The sequence below is a fragment of the Danio aesculapii genome, chromosome 13 (assembly GCF_903798145.1).
Source record: "Danio aesculapii chromosome 13, fDanAes4.1, whole genome shotgun sequence".
NCBI lineage: Eukaryota > Metazoa > Chordata > Actinopteri > Cypriniformes > Danionidae > Danio > Danio aesculapii.
Window position 1 is genome coordinate 3,866,105 of NC_079447.1, and position 17,870 is coordinate 3,883,974.

Below are 17,870 nucleotides of genomic sequence, written 5' to 3' on the forward strand. Positions count from 1 at the left end.
ATGTTTTCATTTTAAAATGATTTGTTGCATGTTTTAGCATAACTGAAAAAAAAAAGTTATCATATTTTCTTTTTAAAATGATTTGGTAGCATGTTTTTAGCACAACTGACCACAATGTTAGCATGTTTTACTTTTTAAATGATTTGGTAGCATGTTTTTAGCACAACTGAACACAATGTTAGCATGTTTTCATTTTAAAATTATTTGTTGCATGTTTTAACATAACTGAAAAAGAACGTTATCATATTTTCTTTTTAAAATGATTTGGTAGCATGTTTTTAGCACAACTGAACACAATGTTAGCAGGTTTTACTTTTTAAATGATTTGGTAGCATGTTTTTAGCACTACTGAACACAATGTTAGCATATTTTTATTTTAAAATGATTTGGCAGCATGTTTTAGCACAATTGATCACATTATTTTCATGTTTTAATTAAAAAATTATTGGGTAGCATGTTTTAGCACAACTGAACACAATGTTAGCATGTTTTTATTTTAAAATGATTTGGTAGTATGTTTTAGCACAATTGATCACATTATTTTCATATTTTAATTTAAAAATGATTTGGTAGTATGTTTTAGCACAATTGAACACAATGTTAGCATGTTTTTATTTTAAAATGTTTTTGTAGTATGTTTTAGCATAACTGAAGAAAATGTTATCATATTTTCATTTTTAAATGATTTGGTAGCATGTTTTTTAGCACAACTGAACACAATGTTAGCATGTTTTTATTTTAAAATGATTTGGTAACATGTTTTAGCACAAATGATCACATTATTTTCATAATTTAATTTAAAAATGATCTGGTAACACATTATAGCACAAATTAACACAATGTTAGCATGTTTTTTATTTTAAAATGATTTGGTAGCATGTTGTAGCACAACTGACAACAATGTTAGCATGTCTTCTTTTTAAAATAATTTGGTAGCATGTTTTTAGCACGATTGACCACAAATTTATCATTGTTTCATTTTAAAATTATATGGTTGCATGTTTTTAGCACAAATTATCACAATGTCAGCATGTTTTTATTTTAAAAGGATTTGGTAGCATTGTTTTGCACAACTGAATACAATGTAACATGTTTTAATCTAAAAATGATTTGGTAGCACGCTTTTAGCACAAATTACCACAATGTTAGCATGTTTTTTAAAATGATCTGGTAGCATGTTTTAGCACAACTGACAACAATGTTAGCATGTCTTCTTTTTAAAATGATTTGGTAGAATGTTTTTAGCACAACTGAACTCAATGTTAGCATGTTTGCATTTTTAAATGATTTGGTAGCTTGTTTTTAGCACAAATTACCACAATGTTAGCATGTTTTTATTTTAAATTTAACTGGTAGCATGTTTTTAGCACAACTGACCACAACATTACCATGTTTTATCACTGTAGCTAGTATGACTTCATTTCAACAGTGTCTAGTCTTTGCAATCTTACACCGTTAATATTTCAGGCTGTTAGCGCAGGACAGAGAAATCATGACAGACTCTGGTTTATTGAATCTCCTAGATCAGCTTTGTATTTTCTGGAAAATGTATTCCCTGGAGAGCCCTTATCTGCATTTCCATATAAAAGGCTCTTTAGATTGAGAAAGCACAAAGTCGCCGCAGCCGGGTTTAAATGCCGCCATTGGATATTAGTTTTTATCTCTTTTTTGCTTGTCTCTCTGCCACCATCTGTCCTTTCAGTCAGAGAATCATACAGAAATAGTTCAATCTGAAATAACTTTTGTTTCAATTCTGTACTCATTCAATACTCATTCCAAAATTGTAGGTACATTTCAAGCATATGAAATAACACAAAAATTGTATAATACATAGGGCGTCAATATACCAAATAATATATATGCAACTGGATAAGTTGGTGGTTCATTCTGCTGTGGCGACCCCTGATTAATAAAGAGACTAAGCTGAAAAGAAAATGAATGAATAAATGTATAATATATATTACTCATTCAACACTTATTTCAGGCTAATCTTAAAACATGGCAGAGAGTGCAGCATAAGACATGTTTTCCTCAGGATTCTCTGTCTTAAACTCTGCAGACTGAAGCTGTTAATGGATGTAGTAATTAGCAGTAATCCATGCCATGGTGTGATGTTGCCTGTGCCAGTCCTGTTTATCTGAAAAAACGCTCAGAAAGCCTACATCATCACACTATCTCCTTCAGTCATTACACAGCATTAACACGAGCAGACAACCACAAACCACCAATAACAGGAGCTGGAGTCTGAAACCAGAGTCGATGGCCAGGTGAATGGTTCAGATGAACTATAGGTGAGGATAATGATCAATAAATGTACATTTCATTACTGGTCGAGGTCAGAAAGCCACAGAGAAGGTCAGAGGAGCGTGAGTCAGTAAATCACCCAGAAGAGGCTGATCCCTCTTAAAGGATTTGCTATAATAAGTGCAGCTAGTAAGAGTGAGTCACTGTAAACTTGACCTCAACTTTAGTTAGTCGTCAACAAATACAGTCATGCTGAAATCAGTGATTTAATGACTGCTGTGTTAGTCTGAATGAGGACTGAAACCAGAACAAATGAAGTCTGTTTTCACTAAATGTGTCAGCTACACATTCATTCATTCATTTTCTTTTCGGTTTAGTCCCTTTATTAATCTGGGGTCGCCACAGCGGAATGAACCACCAACTTATCCAGCACGTTTTTACGCAGCGGATGCCCTTCCAGCCGCAACCCTCTCTGGGAAACGTCCACACACATTCATTCACACTCATACACTATGGACAATTTAGCCTACCCAATTGACCAGAACCGCATGTCTTTGGACTGTGCGGGAAACTGGAGCACCCGGAGGAAACCCACGCGAATGCAGGGAGGACGTGCAAACTCCACACAGAAACGCCAACTGACCCAGCCGAGGCTCGAACCACCAACCTTCTTGCTGTGAGGCAACAGCACTACCTACTGCGCCATTATGTCACCCTCAGCTACAAATGTACAACCTAATTTTACTTCAATACTTTCAACAATTGTCTACTTTATTTACATTGGTCATTTTATGGCCCGTTTCCTCTAAGTGGTACAGTGCGGTTGGGTAAGCTTTTACAACCGTTTCCACTGTCAAAAGGTACCTAAAAGCAAACCGTAGTGCACAACTTTTTGGTCACCCTTAGCAAAATGTACCTAGCAGGACTAAAGTGTATTAAAATGCAGCGTGAGATATATAATATATTCATTTATTATTAATATATAATATACATTTATTATTCATTCATTCATTTTCTTTTCGGCTTAGTCCCTTTATTAATCTGGGGTCGCCACAGCGGAATGAACCGCCAACTTATCCAGCACGTTTTTACGCAGCGGATGCCCTTCCAGCCGCAACCCATCTCTGGGAAACATCCATACACATTCACACTCATACACTACGGACAATTTAGCTTTCCCAATTCACCTATACCGCATGTCTTTGGACTGTGGGGGAAACCGGAGCACCTGGAGGAAACACACGCGAATGCAGGGAGGACATGCAAACTCCACACAGAAACGCCAACTGACCCAGCCGAGGCTCGAACCAGCGACCTTCTTGCTGTGGGGCGACAGCAATTCAATTCAATTCCCCTTTATTTGTATAGCGCTTTTACAATGTAGATTGTGTCAAAGCAGCTTCACATAAAAGGTCACAGTAAATAGGAACAGTGTAGTTCAGTTTGTAGTGTTTAAGTTCAGTTCAGTTTAGCTCAGTTCAGTGTGCTTTAATAATCACTACTGAGAGTCCAAACACTGAAGAGCAAATCCAACGATGCGCAGCTCTACAGATCCCGAACCATGCTAGACAGCGGAGAGGGAAAACCTACTGCACCACTGCGTCGCCTCCGCTGCATTTATTAAATGTAGAAAAATGTTACATTGTTATATATTTTTTAAATAAGTTTTAAATAACTGCTTTCTTATTGTATGTAGTTTCAATTAAAATGATTATTCCAGACGTTATTGCTTTTATTACTATTACCATTAATAACAATAATATTAATAATAATAACAACAATAATTAATATTAGTGATTTCTGAAGGATCGTGTGACTCTGAAGACTGGAGTAACGTAGCTGAAAACTCATCTTTAAAAATGATTAAATTCAATGATAAACTACTTTTGAATAGTTATTTTATAGTGCAACATTTCACAATTTTGCTGTATTTATGATGAAATAAATGCAGCCTTGGATAGCAGAAGCTTATTCTAACATATTTAACAATGATACTGACCCCAAACTTTTGACCAGTTGTGTATAAACTGGCTTGCATGGTTCGGGATTTGTAGAGCTGCGCAATGTTGGATTTGCTCTTCAATATTTGGACTCTCAGTAGTGATTATTAAACCACACTGAACTGAGCTAAACTGAACTGAACTTAAACACTACAAACTGAACTACACTGTTTCTATTTACTGTGACCTTTTATGTGAAGCTGCTTTGACACAATCTACATTGTATAAGCGCTATACAAATAAAGGTCAATTGAATTGAATTGAATAAAATATTTTATAAGCGAAAATGTGCACTTTAATTTCAACACCCACAGACATAGTCACCAAATATAAATCAGAGAGGTCAGACTTTCTCATACAGAGCCTCATTTCAGTTGTCAGCATGAGACAGCATATGAACCGAGACTGAGACATCAGATCATGAAGCAGATCAATGTTGATCTTTCTTTCAAGCTGTCAGTGCAGAAATGAACAAAACAACTGGCCTAATACAACATATTATAAGATTAAAATATGGAAAAATGATCGGATGGTAACTTCGGTCAATTTTCCTAACAGATAAACAGCTCTTGGTAATATTGCAGCATGCTTACACTTTCGCATTAGACATGAAGCACACATTTACCGGTAGGAATGACATGTCGCCTTACTCATCATTCTCTCTTCGTATAGCCGTATATTATTATGATATTATATTATTATATTACTATTACACAATCATAATACACTGTGATATAGCCTGGGTCGTTAGTTTGTTGGAATGTTTTGTTTTCTCACTACAATCGATCAGCTTAATCAAGCAGAGACCATCTCATTCAGGCGATCTCAGACCGAATGATTTGGCGTGAATGCGAGCGCGATTGCTGAATTCACATATGCCAAACGAACTGCGCTAACGGGTGAAACGAGACAAATGTCTATGTGTGAAAGCCCCCTAAGATTGTATTTGCACGCAATTGGCAGACAGTCGCAACCAAACTTTTGAGACAAGGCAGCACTGGCCCGATCGGGTCAGTAACAATAGCCGCGTTTCCACTATCGCGCCTAAAGCGAGCGAGCCAGGGTGAGCCAAGGCCAGTCGCGTTTCCACTTCCGGGGCGTAATCGGGCCAAAGCGGGGCTTCCTTGGGGCCAGCGTCCGGCCTTTTTCGGCCCGCCGAATACCTTGGGCCAAGGAGGGCCAACTGGGGCTTCGGGGCGAGGTTACGTACAAAGGCGGAGTTTTCCTGTCAGGTAAAGAGGAGACAAGATGCTTTCTTCCCTTACATTTGTTTTGCTATCACGCTTGATCAACTCACTAAGAAGAAGAAAAAAGTAAATGCCGCCGAACTCGAATGTCCTTATCCAGGGATCGCTGTCTGGCCTTACACCAACAGACCACAAACAGTAAAAATGCAATCGTTTCGGTGTTCTCCATCTTCCAGCTCTCGTAGTGATGCCAGGTTGTGTTTGTGGTTATAATTTGAGTTTTTTGTTCCCGCTGAAGTGGGCGGGTTGTGTGACGGGTTGTGTGACGTTTGATTCGGGGGACGTTCTGGGGGCGGTGTTTGCGTGACGCGCTGCGAGCGACTAGCCCGACAGTGGACACGCGACATGATTTCGGCCTCATTTCTTAACCTCCCGGGCTATTGGCCCGGCCTGGCCCGATAGTGGAAATGCGGCTATTCTGTACACTGGCCCGAGCGTCTTGCTGGCTGGCCCCGGGCCATCGGGCAGTCTGTCGAGCTCTGAATTATGTTTCCTTCAGTTTGTTCGGTTCGTTTAACTTCATAACAGGAACTGCTGCCTAATTGAAGGCATTGATAGCGACACCCGGTGGTTATTTATTAAATTACGTTCATTTTTGTATAGCGGGCCAGATTCTATTGATATTTATAAAAAGCCTCTCGGGCCGCCACAAAACTGATTACGGACCGCAGATGGCCCGTGGGCCGTAGTTTAGATTCCCCTGTTATAGAAACATGGCAGCTGTCAATCAATTTGGTGGGCGGGAAAACCGCAGTCCTACCTTACGTTGCGGTCACTGATCACTGGAATTTTAATTTTAGGACATTTTAAAACGGGACTTGTTGTGTTTCTATCACTCCAGTATGACTGTGGCACACTATACCTACACACAAATGTTGGTATTTCTATTCATACAGTACACTGAACATATACTTAACACAAAACATTATTCCACATATTAAAAAGTAGACTAGGCAGTGTGCATAACACACAGGATGAATCATTGACAGTAGGAGCAGGAATGTGTGCTAAAATGTGTACATGTTTTCAGTCCAGCTAGAAGCAAAGAAACCTGTTAATCGAGCTGTGAAAGCAGAAGACATGCCGTGAATCATGTGAACAGTCGAGAGGCTTTCCCTGAGTGTGTGTGCGTGTGTGTGCGTGTGTGTGTGTGTGTGTGTGTGTGTGCGTGCGTGCGTGCGTGCTTGCGTCATGTCTGTCAACATTGGGATGTAAAAAATAAGGGATATGCCATAAAAAATAAGGGATATGCCATAAAAAATAAGGGATATGCCACCATAATAAGGGATTAGCCATCCCCCCCCCCCCCCCGTCCCCCTCTCTCTCTTTTAAAAATCCCCAAATTACTACATATGTTCATTTGGAGCTGTTTAATTGTAAATAAACAGTTAAACAGTCAGTAATATGTTTTATTATTATTATTGACAAAAGAAAAAATAAATAGTATACATTAGCAGCAAATACATTAGCAAACAGTTCAGCTTATTCAAATTAAAAGCTATTATTATTATTATTATTATTATTATTATTATTATTATGAAATAGAATCAAGCTATCAAATCTCATTAGCCGTTTCTTCACTGTATAACTTAAACATTCTGATTAAAGAGCAACGAATGAATCTCTTATTTATTCAGATTTTATTCTCTTTATTACATTAAATAACAGGTGTCACTTTAAAAATGCACAGATCTAATGTTATAATTAAAGTTTTTCATTGCTTCCCTAACTTTTTATGCTCATTTAGGACGAAATTAGTTGTGTTTGAAAAAAACCTACCAAGATCGACATCTTTAGATGTTATTATTATTATTAATGATGTGTATATGTCTGTTCAAACACGCACCCAAAACCCAGCGTTTCCCTCCACTTCAAATCGCGTGAACAGAATCCGTTTGTGAAACAGCGTCTATTTATCACTGTGGAGCGCCTCAGCTGACAGTCATGCACCGCTGTATGACTGTTTTGAGGATTGCATATGAAGGAGTCAGCCCCTAATGAAAAGGAATGGAAATCCTGCCATAAACAAAGCGAAAGCACAGAACAGACTCACATTTAAGAGCAAGGGGCGGCCCCTGGTGGTTCGGCGGTATGGGTTGCGTATAGGGAGGAACGGCTCTTTAATGTTTACTCGCCACTCTTCAGAGAAAGACTGAAAATACGGGAGAAATACGGGACAATACTTTTACAGGATGATAGCGGGATAGAACTGTAAAATACGGGAGAATCCCGGTAAAAACGGGAGGGTTGACAGGTAAGGTGTGTGTGTGTTTAAAAAATTACCTCAAAATGGCAGGGATTTGGATCCTATTTTAACGTCAGGAAATTTAAATAAAGAGACTTATTGTCTTTATATCACCCCAGTATGATTGTGGACACAGTTCTGTCCAAACAGCTTACAAAGGATGATTTTACATTATAGGTGTCCTTTAATGTATTAGTAGATAGTATAGCAGATACAGTCTTAAAATATTTTCCTGGTAACACTTTAGTTTAAGTACCAATTCTCACTATTAACTACTTGCTCATTAAATGTCTATTATCAATATATTGACTGTTTATTAGCACTTATTAAGTATTGTATCCTATATATATACCATGTTATATATCTTTATCAGGATATGAGATGATGTATATCGTGATATGAGGAGCAGCACAGATGGAGAACGGGACACGGGGAGCAGACTGGTGTTTTCTGACAGATTCTGGGCCCAGAAACAGACCTCATCCATAACAGACACACACACAGACGGCCCTCGGGACGAACACATCCTGAGAAAGGTGCTTAACGGATCCTCTTACTGATTTTTTGCCATGCAATAAAAGTCAATAAGGTCCAGTGTGGTTTCAACATAATACACTCTTCAGAATAACTTTTAAAACTCACTAGGGCTGCAGTTATTTCAATAAAAGTACAATAAAAAGGCTGTAAATTTGTGAAATATTATTATAATTAATAATAAATGTTTTATGTTTGAATATATTGTAAAATGTAATTTATTACTGTGATTGAATGCTGAATTTTCAGAATCATTCCACTAGTCTTTGTGTCACGTGATCCTTCAGGATTGATTATACATTATTATATTTATTATTATTATAGATATTTAGCTAACAGGTGAAAATTGGTTGTTTTTGCGTTATTTGTTCTTCCGGTTTGAAACAAATTTTTGAAGCTGCGTCACGCCGATTAGATCCTTGCGTGTATTTCAGTGTGTAGACTGGATGTCTGTACCGTTGAGTACATTGTGATGTCTCTGAGCTTTCAGCATTGATTCATGAGAAAGACTTGGTTCAAACCAATAAAGCGCGCTCTATTGTGAATGAGGTACAATTTAATTAATATGCATGATAGCTTCGAAGACTGTTTTTACCTGTTACAGTGTTCAGACAGCAGAGAGACGTCACGTTGTGTTGCCAAAACACGTAGAAGAAGAAGAATTGTACGGAGACATGGGTCGTCAGTGTTACATTTATAAATGTGCTGCAACTAAGGTTTTGTTTTCATTTCCCCGCTATGAGAGCTTAGCTGGACTCGCATGTGGATTAAAGTGCACGCGACAGAAATACGTTTGTAAGAAACATTTATTACCCGAGAGCTTTTCGCATCTAGAAATGGTGAAATCTGGATTTGGCGCTCGTCTCCTTTTAAAAATGATGCGGCTCCAGTTGGTGTTGATTGTTCTGTCTCTACAGATTTGGTAAGTGATCGATCAGTGCTCTTTGTTTATGTTTATTCAGATGGCAAAGTTAGTTCGTGTCGTCAGCAGTACTCTTTCAGTTTTTAAAGACGAACCTTAGTCAAAATGACTTAAGTACTAGGTTTACAGTACATTAACATCACTACAATATTAGGGACTAAAAGATCCGCTGTAAATGCTGCTTTCCGGATGTAAACATGTAAACACCTTAATCAAACTATTACCGTCATGTAGGATTTTCGACGCAATTTGTGACAGGATAGTCATACACACACGGCTTTCTGATGCTACCTACCGAGTGCATCTAAGTTACTGAGAAATGCAGAGGGTTTTTTTTCTCCCATTTGCCGTGCGGTCTCAAACATTCCATTAAAACTACACTCTTCCAGCAGTTCCTCGCATCCAATATCTTGTTTGTCATGGGGGGCATGCATGAAATGTTCCTGAATGAAAGTGAAAGTGCCAAACTGCAGTTAAAGTCTATCAATTTAACATTTGGCAAATAATTCGATTAATGATGTACATGAAAACAGTCTTTCTCCCCTGCGTCTGTGTTTGTTTTGCCTCTGTGAAAATCAGCGAGTGCCCGAACTGAAACTCCCATTTTTATGCAAAACCTTCCCTCTTTCCCTCCCCCGACACTCCCACCTAAACAGAGCTGGACTCGCCCACTTTCCTGACTTTTTTCAAACTAGAGGTGTGAAAACACTCTGATGAGAGAGGGGGGTTTCGTGGACCTTTAAATAAACAATTCATCATAAAAAAATGCAAATAATCACAAGAAGGGAAAGAAAAACAAGTTTATTGCAAGTAAAAAAAAAGCCAAAATTTTCACATTTCAAATCTGATTATAAAAGTTCCAAGTAATTTTGAAGTCACTTTATGCACTTTTATTGCCCACAAAAAAATAATAAATTCTTATCAGAAGGCGTTTCTAAGCAGAATTATAAGCCCCCTGAATTATTAGCCGCCCTGTTTATTTTTTCCCCATTTTCTTTTTAACGGAGAGCAGATTTCTTCAGCACATTTCTAAACATAATAGTTATAATAACTCATCTCTAATAACTGATTTACTTGATCTTTGTCATGATGACAGTAAATAATATTTGACTAGATATTTTTCAAGACACTTCTATACAGCCTAAAGTGACATTTAAAGGCTTAACTAGATTAATTAGGTTAACTAGGCAGGTTAGGGTAATTAGGCAAGTTATTGTATAACAATGGTTTGTTCTGTAGACTATCGAAAAAAATATAGCTTAAAGGGGCTAATAATTTTTACCTTAAAATGGTGTTTTAAAAATTAAAAACTGTTTTTATTCTAGCTGAAATAAAACAAATAAGACTTTCTCCAGAAGAAAAAATATTATCAGACATACTGTGAAAATTTCCTTAGTCTGTTAAACATCATTTGGGAAATATTTAAAAAAGAAAAAAAAAATTAAGGGGGGCTAATAATTCTGACTACAACTGTATACACTATAGAAATGTCATCATAAATTAGAACAAATGTAGGTGGCGCTTGATTTCATCTATTGCGATATGATTGGCTGGTTGTAGCCAACTGTGGGTCTTCTGTGAGTGACAGGTTGGCCCCGCCTTCATGGCAGTGAACACCAATCAGAAAAAAAGTAATTAAAGAAAGGAGCTGGAGTTGTATCAAAGAGATTAGAATGACCAAGAGGCAAAACTCAATAGAACGTTCCATTGCAACAGCAGCGCCTAGCAACAGCCCCGGATTCTGCCATTTTGGAGTGAAAGCGATCGGCTGTCCAATGGATCTTATTGCTGTCACGAGTGCAAGCAGCTGCTTTGTTTTATATTTATTAATTTAAAAAGCGCATTAAAGCTGAGATACAACCTGAAAGACGACAATACAACACTTACAATCACAATCACCAGCACTTTTAATAGTTTATTTTACAGACTTATAATATGCTGTTGTTCTATTGGAATTTTCATTCCAAAATGGCTGCCGCGCCATCTAGTGGCTGTTTCCCAAATCGCACTAGAGTGTCGCCTATTGGTCATTCTATGCTCTTTGGTTGTATGAGGCCACATTTTAAATGGCTTTTCGAATACAGCCTTTAAATTAAAAATCAACAAGTTTTAAAGAAGTTGAACACTATGGGCTCCATTATAACGTCTAGGCACATGGTGCAAAAGCATTAATGCCGTGTCTAAATCCACTTTTGCTATTTTAAGGATGGAACAATACACTTTGCGTCCCGGCGCATGGTCTAACAGGGTTGTGCTTATTCTCTTAATGAGTTCTGGGTGTGTTTTGAGCATAACGTGCATTAAACCAATCAGAGTCTCATCTTGCATTCCCTTTAAGAGTCAGTTGCGTCAAACCATGGTGTATTTGCTATTAACATGGCGGACTTTGTAAGTGTAAAAACTGAACGCTTCACTAGCGAGAAAACAGTTAAACAGAGCATCTGCAGCGCGAGGATAAAGAACGAGCCTCCTCCATTCAGTCTCTTTACCTTCTCTTTACTTTACTTTCAAGCCTGTTTTACACCACAAGCATGAGCAGCACGCGTTTTTTCGGCATCTATGTAAACAGATTAGAGCTTTCATACCACGCGCAGAAGCAGTGCGTCAGCACAAGGCGTGAGCGTCGCTGAAGCAGCAGTGCTGCAATAGTTTCAGCGCTGGGTCTATTTTTGCCGCGCTGCTCATGCTCAATTAAATTAACAGTGCATTGATAATGACCAAAACACATGACAGTAAAAAGTAGCCATTTTACCCAATAAATGCACAGATAATATCCACTGATATATATATATATATATATATATATATATATATATATATATATATATATATATATATATACACATACATACATACATACATATATATATATATATATATATATACATATATATATATATATATATATATATATATATATATATATATATATATATATTCAATCAAATGAACTTAAACGATTAAAAACTGCAACAAATATTTATTTAGACCCGAACTACAAAACCAAATGTAAAACAATTGTAGTATCAGTTTTGCTTAGTCAGTTGCACACTAGTTTGATCATGTAGAAATATCATTATATCTCTATTGTATAAATATTTTTATAACTATAGGTCTACAACATCCTGACAATCAAAAACAAAATGACCTGATATCACAGGCGATTGTCTTCTCTGTGCACCAGACTTGAATGACACTCCTCAGAGCGTGAGAAGCATACAGTCCTGCAGGATCGATATAATTTTTAAATAAAGACTTGCAGGTTAAGGAAACAGCATAGGAGGAAGTTGCTGTGGGTCTGGGTGCAGATGAAAGGTAAAAAAAAAAAAAAAAGTATATTTATATATAGATAGATCGATAGGTAACTAGATAGAATAGACAGAGATAGATTGATCTGTGCAGCAGCTGCCGATGAGCAGAGCTTCTGCTCTCCGTACGCGCTGTGCACGCTCTGCTCACGCTTAACAGGAGTTACTCTTTACTTTACTCCTTTGGTGGATAAGGAAACGGTGAAACCCCACTCCACTCAAGAAATCCACTAACCTACATATTTAATTTCTTTTGTTAAGCGTAAATATTTGTTTCAAAACTATTTCTAAATTATTTTCCAGCAAATGAATAAATGAACAATAATAATGAAGTGTGGTCAAAACACTGAGCTATATCCAAACACACGTCCTGTTCTTATGCCCCATATGGTGATGCAGACGTCTCCAAAACCCCACAGATGGACAAATCTAAACTAGTTTTTATTAAAACAAATATAAATATGCATATAATAAATTATACTACTAATAATAATAATATTATACATATGCAAATTGTCATGAATAAACTGAAAAAAGACCCTCAAAATGAGGCATGGAGGCCGTGGTTTTTATATTTATGCACTGTAAAAAATTATTTCCATGATTTGTTATTACAACGCATTTTCTTTTGTCAAGTCAACTTTAGTCATTCACTAAAGTAGTTGAGATAACAAAAGATTTTTAGTTTAGGTTGATTAAAATAATAGCATGGTGGTAACTCGCTGATTTAACATAAAAAAAATTTGTTAATTCAACTAATAGATAGTTCACTTGTCTCCAGAGTCTTCGTTTACCCTGCACATGCAAATATGTGCATGACTCTCCGGAGTCAACACAGAAGGCATTTGAACCACGAGAAGGCGCCATTTTTCTCCCCCTCAGAGGCGAGCAAGTTTTATGGTAAGTCCTTTTAAAAATTAACGTTGTTATGGTCTGGGTTGTCTTAGTATTGCCGAAGTTAGCAGTTGTCAAAAATCAAACTTTATTATAATTTTACCTCAAACTATGGATGAAAAAAAAAGTCATTAACGGCCTCAGTCACCTGAGGCTATTTCAACTTATAACATTTTGAGACGGAACGTTACATGTACCATTTAATAAGCCTGTGAAGCATCTGATGTTGCTGAAAAAATTGTAAAATAATTTTACATGTTTTTTTAATCATGTTGAGCGTTGCAACCTGCCATTATACGACACCACGCAACCTGACGCCGTCACACAAGAGGGCGCTTTCTCAGCCTCATTGCCCATCATAAACGGGGGCAAACTTGTCACCTTTCGGCGAAATTCACCGTTATCATTCTGAAATAATGTTATGTGAATCACATGAACCATGGCAGGTCTCTTTTCGGCAATATAAAGGCAATATAAAGGCTAGGATATAAATACAAGTAGGAGAAACTCTGTATCAGTGCAAATGTGTGACTGTCCCTCTTTGTTTGACAAGCTTTTTAGCCAATGAGGCATGGAGGCTGTGGTTTTTATATTTATGTAGGAAATAATAATGTTTGTAACATTTTAATTCTTTCATTTGTTTTCATATGTAAAGATATTTGTGTGTTGCTCTACATCTTGTGTGTATTATGCGGCATAGACACATAACTAACGCGCTCTGCGCTGGACTTTAGAGCAGCTTTTAGTTGGTCAATGGCACGGTCTATTCCAGTTCCTCAAAATAGCAACACCCCAACAATGCCCCTAACACACCCCCATTCTAGACCAGCACACCCATGAGTCCACAAAGTGGTGCAAATGGATTTGCTATTTAAACAATGTTGTGCAAAATGTGAAAATTACAGTTGTGTTGGTCTGAAAATAGCAAGAAATCGTGCCAAACACGTCTTGTGCCTCATTGCGCCGGGTGTATGATAGGACCCTAAATATCATCTCCCAAAAGAAAGAATTGATGCTGAGTTGTAAAACTAGACTCATCAGCAATTCTAGTCTTACTCCCAGCACAAACCGAAGCAGTTCTGCATCAAAGTGGCGTAATGTAAGTGTATGGATTAATTTTAAGCCCTGCAAATGATAAGAAACCGAATACTCTTCAGAGCTGTTTCTGCTATGTGTATTCAAGTGTTTTGAACATGGGTGGATCCAAACATATTGTAGGTACTCTAAAATATCTAGCTGTTTTTAAAATAACATGAAATGATAAGGTGCACAAATAAATCATTTAGAATAAATACCGCACATCTTATTAAATGGTGTTAATGGTGGGTTTAAGTGTGAACTGGCACAGCTTTTGTTGTACCCGAGGTGACATGGGAAGTCAAATAAGAGGGCATGATTAGCATAAGCAGTTAGCGGACCTATCCTGTCCTTGATATTCATTGGCTCATTTAGTATGCAAATGTATGCGGTCATGCTGGATCTTGGCTGGATGCTCTACAGGTACAGGATGTCATTTTCCTGCTCTAGCTCAGATTACTCACGCACACACGCAGTCAGTCTGGCAGTGCTGGAGCCCCTGAGGTGCGAGCGTTCGGCTGGTCTGTCTCAGTGTGTGATGAACACAGAAACAAGGACACCGGCTCTGCTCTGACCTGCTGCGTTTTGACTTTAAAGGCGTCAAAGATCATTTCATTTCACAATTATTAATACTGAAGCAGAATGTGACAACCTAACAAAAAAGTCCTCACAATTATAGAAACGAAATAAATACAATAAAATAAAAAATATACCAATGAAGCAAACTCTCCTTTAAGCATCTCCACTAAGAATTAAACTTGATTTGTTCCTTATTAAAGCTACAAACGTCCTTCAGTCGAGAGCGGCGGCTGATTTTGTCCTTGTCTTTTGTTGTTTCATTAATTATGATAAAAACACTCGGCAGCAGGACTACAGTGTACTGTCGCTTTAAGAGCCACACAGTTCTGTTTATGTTTTCACTTTCACATGCCGTTTCACTTTTAACTCTTTATATTCAGTTATGTCTTCATAACAAACAAGGGTTAATGTGAGCAATCACTAAGCGCTGGGCTTATTTTACATTTTTGCATGTACACTACCTGACAGAAGCCTCGTCGCCTATCCAAGTTTTAGCAACAAATAATAACTTGACTTCTAGTTGATCATTTGGTATCAGAAGTGGGTATATGCAGGAATCCTAAAGGAAATTTCAACACCTTTTTAAAGACCTTCTCAGAATATTTTAAGACCTCATCGCCACTTCAAGTTGTAATCAGTATCAACCTTTAACTTGATAAACAGTTGCGAATAAACAGTTGTAGTTGAATAAATGAATGGAGCACAACCATGCAATGGAGTTTAGATAAGCTCGGAAGAAACAAACCTTGAAAGAATAAATTATGCAGTGGTTGTCAGCGACAGGTTTCAGCCACTGTTTAATCTCGTCTTTCTCCAACTAGGAGTAAGAAAACTTGCATTATCCCATTTTGCCGTCTGTTTTGCTCTATGGCAGGGCTATTCAATTAGTTTGTCATGGGGGCCAGTTGATGAAAAGCATCCAAAATGAGGGGCTGGAGAGATATGATTGATGACACAACAGCATGTAAGAGCCCATTTGTTGTATTTTTGCTCCTTAAGACACCAACGTTGTATTTTTCTATATTAATATGTTAATATAGTGTATTTTGAAACTACATAATATCAGTGAATTGAACAATGTGGTTTGTTTACACACATTCAAATGTTGTATTTCAAAGTAGAGGTCTGCACCCGACCCGACCAGATTTCCTGCGGCGCGCGATGAAATTTCTGAATAAAGCGCGGGAGCGGTCGGTAACTGGTGTAATTTTGGACGGGAGCGGGCGGTCTAGCAATATTGCGCCCAACTCCCGAGTAAGCGAGCACGCGTATGTATGTGTGTGAATGAGAGAGCGTGATGCTGTGTTTAGCTTGTTTGTTGCTACGTGTGTGTGCGAATGAGAGTGAGAGAGCTTTGTGCTGTCTGTGTGTGTGTGAAAGAGAGAGAGCGTGATGCTGTCTGTGTGTGTGTCATTGCTTGGTGCTTATGTGTGTGTGTTTATACAGACAGCTTGTTATGGGCTGTCTGTACTCTGTATAGCTGGGTGGTTTTCTGTTTTGTACTCCTCCCCGCCTGTTCGCGGGAACGGGCGCGGCGGGTAGAAAACAGGGCAGGGCGGGCAGCAGGACAACAAATGCTGAATATAAGCGAGAGCGGTCGCTTTCGGGCTAAAACCTGGCGGGAGCGGGATTCAAAATTTAGTTCCGCACATTGTTATTGTTAAGTTGGCTTCTTCTACATTCAGACACATTCATATGTTGTGTTTTGAACTGTGTAACAATTATGGAGGAAACGACTATAGATTTTGGTTGTACGATTATATAGTCTGAAGAATAATCATGGTTTCACGGTTATCACGTCTACTGTAAATTTAAGCTGAATATTAGCTAAGTATTTAAATGATCTGTTGTTATCATCTGCGTTTATACATACATAATCATTTTAATAATCTGTAATAATTCATCTAACATATCTTTTGTTTACATTGCACTAAAAGCCATGCACAACTCTTCCAGCTACGGCGTGAGATGTTTTCTACTTGCGCACGCATATTGGCATATATTCTAATATTGGAAATAACGAACTTGCGTCCGGAAAACACGCGATATGTGATATAAGCTGGGAACTTTAAACTAGCGCACAGGTGGTATAACTTTGTTTAGTTGCAGCAGTTTTGTTTCGTGCAACAGAAACGAGGCGTTGAGAAGCCTTTAAGCTTAAATATCCAAATGTTTTCGGCTGCTCGGGCCATTTGCTTAATGTCAGGTGACCCACGCTCTACGCAGCCTTCAACTGCAGCTCATGCTGTATTGAACAGACACATGTCACTTCATCACTATAGCAGCTGTTTTTCGACTGAACTAAATTTATTTTTGAGGGCCGGAACGAATTGCCTCGCGGGCCGCCAATTGAATAGCCCTGCTCTATGGTTTCACTACATGTGGAGAGCGTCACATCACCTTCCTGCGTTCAAGCAAATTACTTAACATCACCCAGACAGAGGAGCTTGCCCGGATGCACCCGGCCCAAACCAATCGAGGAAAATAAATATATTTATCCTTTTTTGGAGTCAAACACTTAAACAAAAACTTGGACAATGCTTGAGGAAAATTTAAGACCTCGTAAAAACACGATTAACACTCTTTAATACCTTTTAAGGGCCTTAATTTTCTCATAATTGATTGATCAACTTTTAATACTTTAAGACCCCGTGGACACCCTGTAATATGAAAGGCAAAGGATTACGCTTATTTACCAAAATAAAACATGATCATGCCTTGAATTTAATGATTTCGATAGGACAGTAAGGTCTGACTTTGCTTAGACAAAAGTCTTGTCACTGAACAGAAATAATGTCCAGTATAGAATATAAAGTCATT

At 37.9% G+C, this 17,870-nt stretch overlaps 1 protein-coding gene across 3 annotated transcripts in view; it reads right to left on the reverse strand.

Moving 5' to 3' along the window:
* LOC130239311 (signal-induced proliferation-associated 1-like protein 2) overlaps nucleotides 1–17,870 on the reverse strand; it is a 175,312-nt gene that overhangs the window by 104,350 nt on the left and 53,092 nt on the right. The window lies entirely within an intron of this gene.